This window comes from Tenrec ecaudatus, chromosome 7 (genome assembly GCF_050624435.1).
Source record: "Tenrec ecaudatus isolate mTenEca1 chromosome 7, mTenEca1.hap1, whole genome shotgun sequence".
NCBI classification, from domain to species: Eukaryota; Metazoa; Chordata; class Mammalia; order Afrosoricida; family Tenrecidae; genus Tenrec; species Tenrec ecaudatus.
The window spans coordinates 60,050,608-60,060,332 of record NC_134536.1 but is presented as its reverse complement, the minus strand read 5'-3'; the positions used below and the strand labels follow the sequence as shown (position 1 = coordinate 60,060,332).

Sequence of the window (9,725 nt, the reverse complement as noted above, 5' to 3'; positions counted from 1 at the left end):
TTGCGGTGATGATTACATACCTCTTTAGTAAGTTTAAATCAAGAAAGGATTGAAATGAAGTATTCCATTAGGCAACGTTGATGTAAAAGGCTTCTTTAAAATGTTACAGTGCAAAGGGTTCACTTTCAGCACTAAAATGAACCCTTTTCGCGACCATGGTTATGTTTGATCGGCTGTTGTAACTGCTGTGTCACCCCTTTCTTATCGAGGGCTTCCCACATTTTCATTGACCGGGAGATCGGTCTTTTCCAATCCTGTGTCCTATAATAGGCTGATCCATCATCATCTCTGGTTCAAACAGCTACAATGGTTTCCTAATGGGTGGCCCTGTCCCCACTTCATCCTCATTCCAGTCTTGTTGCTCAGACCTGATACTCCCTGCCCGGTGGCAAAAGCTCATCAATGAATTTCCATTGTTCTAAAGATAAAAGTCAAAACCCCGAGCAGAACTTGTAAGACTGTATTTCCCAGCGTCTGGGCACTATCTGCCAACTTTGGCTTTATTTTCCACCGGTCTTTTATTCTTCATACACAATCCTTCTCTTAATTCTGTGATGTACTATGTCCCTCACTAGAGAGGCATGTATGTAACCAATGTAATGCTCTTTTGGTTTGAAAGCTTCCTTTCTCCACCAACAAAATTATTTCTCCTCCCATGCCTTCATCTGGAAAACATCCTCTGGCCCAGACCCAGATAACACTCCTTTTAGGAACTACCACAGAGAACTGATTTCTTTCCTTTGGAGCATTTATTTTCATATTTATTAATATTGTGTTCTTATTATTATCAAGCAACCAAATTATTTAATGTAATTACTTGTTTATCATCTGTCTTTCCTAATGGCCCAGAGTTCCTTGTGGGCATGGACAGTTTCTTTTTACTGTTCCTAAGCTCCTGGCCAGAGCAAGTTTCACAGGAAGTGATCGGTGCAGTCACAAAGGACCCATGCTCAGATGGGCTCCATGCTTGACTTACCACTCTGTGATCACTCTCTGCACATTCTTAATCATTTTTGTAAGTGGCCCTCCGTTTTCATTTTGAATTGTGTCCTTGGAATTATGTACTTTATCCTATAACTAACGTAGTGATTGACACACTACAAGCGCACAAGAGCTATATTTTCAATAAGTAATTAATGAATGCAAAAATAATAAACAAAAGCCAATCTTAGAAAATGCATAACCCTTTGAATTTCATATGCAATAGTAGGACACTTCAAATATGTCTGTCTCCTTCCAGCTTACATTTGAGACAGAAGCAAATAATTTTATTGGCATTTAGAGAGCAGCTAAAATTTGCACCCTTTATGTATGTATTTACCATATATACTCAAGTATAAGCTGAGTTTTACAGCACATTTTAAGTGCAGTTTTTGTAGTAAAATTAGGTGCCTCCGTGGATATTCGGGTCGGCTTATACTTGAGTATATACGGTAGTAAGTGAAAAAGTATTGTTACAAAATCATGTTTTTGCTGTTGTTGTTAAATACCATTGAGTCTGCCCCAAGTCAAAGTAACCTCATGTATAACAGGACAAAAGACTGCTCAGTCCTGCACCATCCTCAACATTGTTTATGATTGAGCTCATCACTACAGCCACTGTCTCAATCCATTTCAATGAGGGTCTTTATCTCTTTCACTGAACCTCTATTATACCAAGCATAATGTCCATTCCAAAGGAATGGTCCCTTTCCAAACTCTTCCCTAGCACCACCATTCAACTGATCTATTATTTTCTAGTCTAGTCACTGAGAAGCGTTCACACACACACACACACACACACAGTGATTAAAAGTACCATAGTTCGAGTCAGGCTAATCTTAGACCTCAAAGTGATGTTTTTGTTCTTTAACATTTTAAGGAAGTCTTTGGCTTCAAATTTACCCAATGCAATATTTAACTTAATTTCTTTTCCTTTTTTTGGCTTTAATCTTTAAACAAATTAAACAATTTATTGACATATTCACACAACATACAATTTAGTCACATAAATATATTAAAAAGAGTTGTGCATTTATTATCACAATCAATTTTGGAACATTTTCTTCTTTCTTGTGCGCATTTTTATTAGATACCTCCCCCCACTCCCACCCCAACATCCCCTGCCATAATCTTAAAACCAAAAAAACGCACAAGAAACCACAAACTCACTGCCATTGAGTCAATGCTGACTCCTAGTGGTTTCTTTTGGGCTTTTGAGACTTTAATTGCTTATGGGAGTAGAAAGCCCAGTCTTTCTCCTGCAGAGATGCTGGATTCAAACTGCTGACTGTGAGGATTGCAGCCCAATGAATAACCACTACACCAGGACCATCATAACCCTAAGGAACTATTAATCAAGTGACTGTCTCTATAGATTTTCTATAGAAAAACACACCACCCCAAAACACCAAACAAATAACCCCCCAAATCATTATGAAATAAAACAGAAAAATCTCAATCCAAAAGAAAGGAGAAAATCATAAAACTAGCACAAATATTTTGATATTTTAAATATAGAGTGTCCATAAATTGGAGTTGACTCAATGGCAAGGTATTACAACAAGGAACTTGAGATTATGACTCAGAGAATGGGGCACTTTGGATAGCTGTGATGCGTATAATTTCTTGGGGAAAAACATACAGAGTGAGAGAAAGCTTATAGGATTTCTGGCTATGGAAATGACATAGAGTGTGTTAAGCCAGGTTGACTAGAGAAACAAATCCAGAGACACTCATATACGTGTTAGAAAGAGCTTTATATCAAGAAGTAATTGTATGTGGAGAAAACATCGTAGCCCAGTCCCCTTCAAGTCCATAAGTCTGATACTAGTCCACAAGTCCCTCTTCAGACTCATGCAGCCACATGCGATGATGCAGAACGCTGGAAGATCACTGGCCGGTGGGTGCAAAGTCTTGTGGCTCATATGGCAGTGGAAGCATCACAGGCATCACACAGGTCTCAGCTTGGCTCTTTAACAAGAAAGTGAAGGGGGAGAGAGAGAGAAAGAGAGAGAGAGAGAGAGAGAGAGAGAGAGAGAGAGAGAGAGAGAGAGAGAGAGAGAGAGAGAGAGAGAGAGAGAGAAAGTTCCTGGGATCATTATGAGAGAGAAGGCCACACCCACCAGGTGTTCCATCAGTCTGTGAGCTGATTGACGACTCCACCACTACACTTTCATATCTTCACGTTGACACGAAATTATGTAACTACCACACAGGAAACCCTTAAAATTGGACTCAAGAAGCATTTTGCTTGACCTTGTGCTTCCTATGAATTATTCAGAATGCTGAGGTAAATTTATTCTTCAAAGAAACATTTTCCTCTTCTACAAACACAGATTCTCTGGGGCAGAGAGAGATTGGCGACTTTGTCTGGTGACTTGAACAGTGAGAACTGTGGATTGCCACAGCTCTTAGCGTTGGCAGGCCACTCTTGAGATGTTGGATATGGCCTGTGGGGAAATGAATGACTGGAAAAGTTGGAACACAGAATTTTTGTTGTGTTCTCCCTTACCTAAGCAACAAATTATGCCTTTGCAACTGGTAGCTTACATTGAACTGAGGAAAATCTCCTAGAAAATCTTTTTTTCTAGGAGATTTATGGTGATTTTGAAGACTAAGAAGTAGTCTAATAACCGCCTGTTCTAAAAACAAACAAGAACAAACACCATTTTCTTTGACATAATGAATTGGAAAAAAAATATCATAGTGAACTCTCCTTATCCATGTGAATGGAGAATCCAGAGAGTTAAAACCAGCAAAGCAAATCAACAGAGTTTTCTATGACCTCTTGTTCATTTCCCTAATCTCTTCCACTCTATGTCGCTGAGAATCTTACTTCTTTTCAGATGCTTCTATTTTCTAGGCACTGATTTCTTACTTATTTGCCTAAGGTATCACCTTAAGCCAATAGTCTTGGCAGAGAAATGCTTACAAGGCTATGTCTATTATAACAGAGAAAATATATTTAGAATTTTAGCAGTGCAAGCTTTCTGCAGATGCACAGTGACTCCTGAAAAAACAGGCCTCACAAGGTTTCACTAGTGTTAAATAATAATTGTGTGTCAACCAGATACTCAGCACAGATTATAAATCACTATTAAATGGAAACCCACCCACCATGTAGTCGTTACTGGTATTGGCTGTTCGGGGGTCATCTTGGTGATTTAAATCATAAGGAGGCCATATTTGAGTGTCAACATTTCTTCTCTCACTGGCCCATCAGAATTACTGAACAGCTCAGCTAGCAAATCAGAGTGACACGTCATCTCTTCTCCTTTGGCCTCACAATTGCAGAGAAATGGCTGCAAGCTCGGTTGCAGGATTCAAAATAGAAGAGGATGTACCAAAGGTAGACTGTTGATCTTTGAACAGTTGATTGAGGTACTAGAAGGCAAATAAAAGAGACTTGCATGCATCTTTTGTTATATCCACAGATATGGGATACAATCATATTAATTAGAGTCACCGGTTTTAGAATTTGACCAGAAAACCAGAATGAAATTTTTGGGGGTCTCTTCTATGATGTCCAGAAAAGTGATCCCATTTTTTATAACTGGATTTCCTCCCGTTGAGTTAATATTTTAGACAATCGTACCCCTAGTTCCTAAAAGAAACTTACTTCATTAGGGTGCATCTCTCATTTGCATCCTTTCGTAGAATGCATAACTCTCCTATATGCTCACTCACTGCTTGATTTCCTGCTCGCATTGCATGCTAGGACCAGAGTGAAGTCTGGGCCCCACTTCCTACAGAGCCACAGTAGATGGCAGTGTGCAACACAGATTCCCCTTGTCTGGGCCTTGCAGCAGGGCAGGTGGCAACTGACAGGGGACAGATTGTCTCTGGGCAAGGGTGTCATTTTCCTTAGCTCAGTCAGAGGAAATACTTCTCTCCCATCAACTTGGTTTTGCTGATTCAGTAAACTGCGATTGTTTGAACTACTTGGGCACCAGAGAACACGAAGCTTCCTCTATGTAAACCTGACAAGTCTGTACTTAACTCTTTCTCAATAAGCGTTCAGTCAGATGATGTGCTGACCACTCTATGATTCATATTCTATTAATCCCTTGCATAAGATTTCCCTGGACAACCCACAGATTAGTGTCTTAAACATTTCATAAGCACATGCTGGATACACCAAGGCCTTGTGATTTGCTTTTTCAGCGTCATAGGTAGATGTAGGCCACATTGTAACTCTCAAACACTTCATTAGGTGATTTTGTTTATTGCTTATTTTAAACAATGCATATATATTTTTGGAATACCATTTCACAAATAATTATTGATCATTCTTTAATAGTCCTGAAAGGGATATAACACTAGTTAAATTTTTTATTATAGAAGAGATAGGGATATGAATATACAGCACTACTGCTGGAGATGTTAAAACGATGACTGCTTCCTTAATAAGAGAAGAAACAACTTCTAATATCATGGTCACCATTGCATACTCACAGAAGAGTTCTTGCTCAGCACCAGATCTTTATAAAGAGCATTTCCTTAGACTGGGATTTAAACCAGAGATAATGCATGTAAAATGTGTATAGTACTTAATTTACACCGAGACGTAATCATTTAAAATGATACACACCCACACTCACCCTTTCTCACTTGTTTGAATTTGTATCCTCACGTTTCAGGCTTTTCTTTAACTTTTGTTTTACTGTGTATGTGTGTGTGTGGGGGGGTGTATGTGTTTTCTGTCCTTTCTCCCTTGAGTTAATATTATACATTATATGGTTTTTCTAGATATCTATCCATTAAGATTTAAGTACTCTGTTCAATTCTGCTATCTCCTAAAAATTTTTATTCTTGGCTTTTCATGACTTGACTCACTCTAGTGCAGTGGTTCTCAACCTGTGGGTTGTGGCTCTTTTGGTAGTTGAATGACCCTTTCACAGGGGTCGTCTAAGACCATTGGAAAACACATATTTCCCATGGTCCTAGGAACCGAAACACAGCTCCTCTCTCTGTCTCCAGGCAGGTCCACCCACATGCAGATAAGCCTACATATGTCAATCCCAACACATACATCCGTACAAATACAGGTGTAGGTGACAGGGTTGGCGCCATAATATACTTACATGGACCAGTCACACATGTGTAGAGAGTGGTTACTGTGTAGAAAGCAGCTGCTGTGTTGAAAGCAGCTACTCTGAAAAAGGAGTTCCTGTGTTGAAAACAGCAGTATTGGAGGTAAAACAACACTTCGTGAATTATTACTGTTTACATGTTGTGGAATATGATCTTTGTTGTGCTCCAAGAATTTCTGATCTGGTGAGAAAGAAGCTATTTCAACCTTTGCACTGATGTTGGCTTTTTATGCATAATCTGTCTCAAAATGTAGCAATATACTGTACTGTTGTTACATTAAGAATATTATCCATGCTTTAAGACAAAATTTGATGTATTTGTAATTAGAAATAAATATTTCACAATATATGATTACATATTGTTTTTGTGATTAATCACTATGTTTTAATTAGATTCAATTTGTAACAATGAAAATACATCCTGCATATCAGGTGTTTACATTATGATTCATAACAGTAGCAAAATTACAGTTATGAAGTAGTAACAAAAATAATTTTATGATTGGGGTCACCACAACATGAGGAACTGTATTAAACAGTCACAGCATTAGGAAAGTCGAGAACCACTGACCTAGTGGCATTCCAGACTCAGTTATGCTAAGCCACTGTCCATCCTCATTTCTATTGGATTAGATGTCTTTGAAGTTAAATTTTGTGTTGTGATCGCAGCATCCGCCCTCTGCTGACCCAACACCAGTCTCGGTGTCTGCAGCCTCCTCTACTTCCTTCCTGGGCGACGAGAACCAGCGACCAGAAATCCATCATGTCTATCCTCAAGGTTCACGCCAGAGAGATCTTTGACTCCTGTGGAAATCCCACCGTTGAGGTCGATCTTTACACCGCCAAAGGGCTCTTCGGAGCTGCGGTGCCCAGTGGAGCCTCGACTGGGATCTATGGAGCCCTGGAACTCCGGGACAATGACAAGACCCGGTATCTGGGCAAAGGTGTCTCAGAGGCTGTTGAGCACATCAATAAAACAATTGCGCCTGCCCTGTTTAGCAAGAAGCTGAACATTACGGAACAGGAAAAGATCGACAAGCTGATGATTGAGATGGATGGAACTGAGAATAAATCAAAATTTGGTGCAAATGCCATTCTGGGCGTGTCCCTCGCTGTGTGCAAGGCCGGAGCTGTTGAGAAGGGAGTCCCCCTATACCGTCACTTTGCTGACTTGGCTGGCAATTCCGAAGTTATCCTGCCCGTTCCTGCTTTCAATGTGATCAACGGTGGCTCCCACACCGGCAATAAGCTGGCCATGCAGGAGTTCATGATCCTCCCCGTCGGAGTAGCCAACTTCAAGGAGGCCATGCGCATCGGGGCCGAGGTGTACCACAACCTGAAGAACGTCATCAAGGAGAAGTACGGCAAGGATGCCACCAATGTTGGCGATGAAGGCGGATTTGCCCCCAACATCTTGGAGAACAAAGAAGCCCTGGAGCTGCTGAAGAACGCTATTGGGAAAGCTGGTTACACCGACAAGGTGGTGATTGGCATGGACGTTGCTGCCTCCGAGTTCTTCAGGTCTGGGAAATACAACCTAGAGTTCAAGTCTCCTGATGACCCCAGCAGGTATATCTCACCTGACCCACTGGCAGACCTGTACAAGTCCTTCATCACGAACTACCCAGTGGTGTCTATCGAAGACCCCTTCGACCAGGATGACTGGGACGCTTGGGCAAAGTTCACTGCCAGTTCTGGGATCCAGGTGGTAGGGGACGATCTCACAGTGACCAACCCGAAGCGAATCGCCAAGACCGTGGACGAGAAGTCGTGCAACTGCCTCCTGCTCAAAGTGAACCACATCGGCTCCGTGACCAAGTCTCTGGAGGCGTGCAAGCTGGCCCAGTCCAATGGGTGGGGCGTCATGGTGTCTCATCGTTCTGGAGAGACCGAGGATACTTTCATTGCTGACCTGGTGGTGGGACTCCACACTGGACAGATCAAGACTGGTGCGCCGTGCCGATCTGAGCGCCTGGCCAAGTACAACCAGATCCTCAGAATTGAAGAGGAACTGGGCAGCAAGGCCAAGTTTGCTGGCCAGAAGTTCAGAAATCCCCTCGCCAAATAAGCTGGGCAGGCAGACCTCTGGTAGCCCCTCCCTGAGCTTGTCGGCGTTCTCTCCGATTCACTAGAGCTGCCCTGCAGCCAAGCCAGACCAGCTGACACCTGTTGGAACCCCAGCTTTGTGACCCTGTGACTCAACTCCTCGCCCTTCTTGAGAGCTTCCCACCAAGTGTCCCAATGTCATCCCGAGGTGTCAACAGGCAACATCCCCAGTGGTTTTGTTTGCAAAATAAACATCAGTGACCCCTAGGGAAAAAAAATTTGTGTTGTGAGTGTAGTGGCCTCTACTCAGCACCAGTAGTCCCTTTGGAGAGTGCCTTTCTCTTTCCTTTCAATGCTGGTGTCTCTCAGTGCTCTCCTCAAGGTCCCACTTTCTTACTGCGTGCACCTTTTATGGGCAGTATCAACTGCTACTCTGACACCCAATATCCATTCCCATTTCAGTCACTTTCAAGTTCATGTCTGTAGCTCAGTCAACTCTTGAGCTTTAGCTTCTGTCATATCTATCAGGGCAATTTGATGCTTCACTGACACCTCCACGTGATGAAAATCTCAAGTATCATTTTCCTCACCTATTTTTTCTCCTTATTCAGCTAATCTCTGTGACTGATAACAACAGTCTAAGGAAATGCTCTTTATAAAGATCTGGTGCTGAGCAAGAACTCTTTGTTGAGTATGCAATGGTGACCGTCATATTAGAAGTTGTTTCTTCTCTTATTAAGGAAGCAGTCATCGTTTTAACATCTCCAGCAGTAGTGCTGTATATTCATATTCCTATCTCTTCTGTAATAAAAAAATTAACTAGTGTTATATCCCTTTCAGGGCTATTAGAGAATGATCAATAATTAAAAAAAATTAATGCATTCCTTAAAAAATTCTTTTAAAAAAGTTTTTTAAAAAACATTTTATTAGGGGCTCATACAACTCTTATCACAATCCATACATATACATACATCAATTGTATAAAGCACATCTGTACATTCTTTGCCCTAATCATTTTCAGAGCATTTGCTCTCCACTTAAGCCCTTTGCATCAGGTCCTCTTTTTTATCCTCCCTCCCTGCTCTCCCCTCCCTCATGTGCCCTTGATAATTTATAAATTATTATTTTGTCATATCTTGCCCTATCTGGCGTCTCTCTTCACCCCCTTTATTGACATATAATTCACAATTCATTTGTCATACCATCCAGTGATTTAGATATGTTAAAGATTAATACATTAATTACCAGAGTCAACTTTAGAACATTTTCTTCATTTTTGAAATTAATAAATTAAAAATAATTAAATTAATTTATTTCTAAAAATAAAATTTAATTAATATTAACATTGTTTCAAGTTCACATTAAATCAGGGATTAAGCTTGTTTCCATAGTTGCCTGACCAAAAAGAAATCAGCTTTCACACATGCCAGTTAGATAAGACATAAGACGCAGTCACTGAAGGAGTGGGGAGGAAGAAATAATCCAGCCCTCTCAGAAGCCTAAGATCTCCACCAGGGGATGGTGTTCACTGGGAACTCCATTTGCATGTTTCAAATGACAGAGGCTATCAGGGAGCAGCATTTCATGATTAACTTTCATCTAGGC

General features: G+C 40.9%; 1 pseudogene; it reads left to right on the top strand.

Moving 5' to 3' along the window:
• Positions 1 to 6,837: 6,837 nt before the first annotated feature.
• Positions 6,838 to 8,167, top strand: LOC142452766 (alpha-enolase pseudogene; annotated as a pseudogene).
• Positions 8,168 to 9,725: the final 1,558 nt, after the last annotated feature.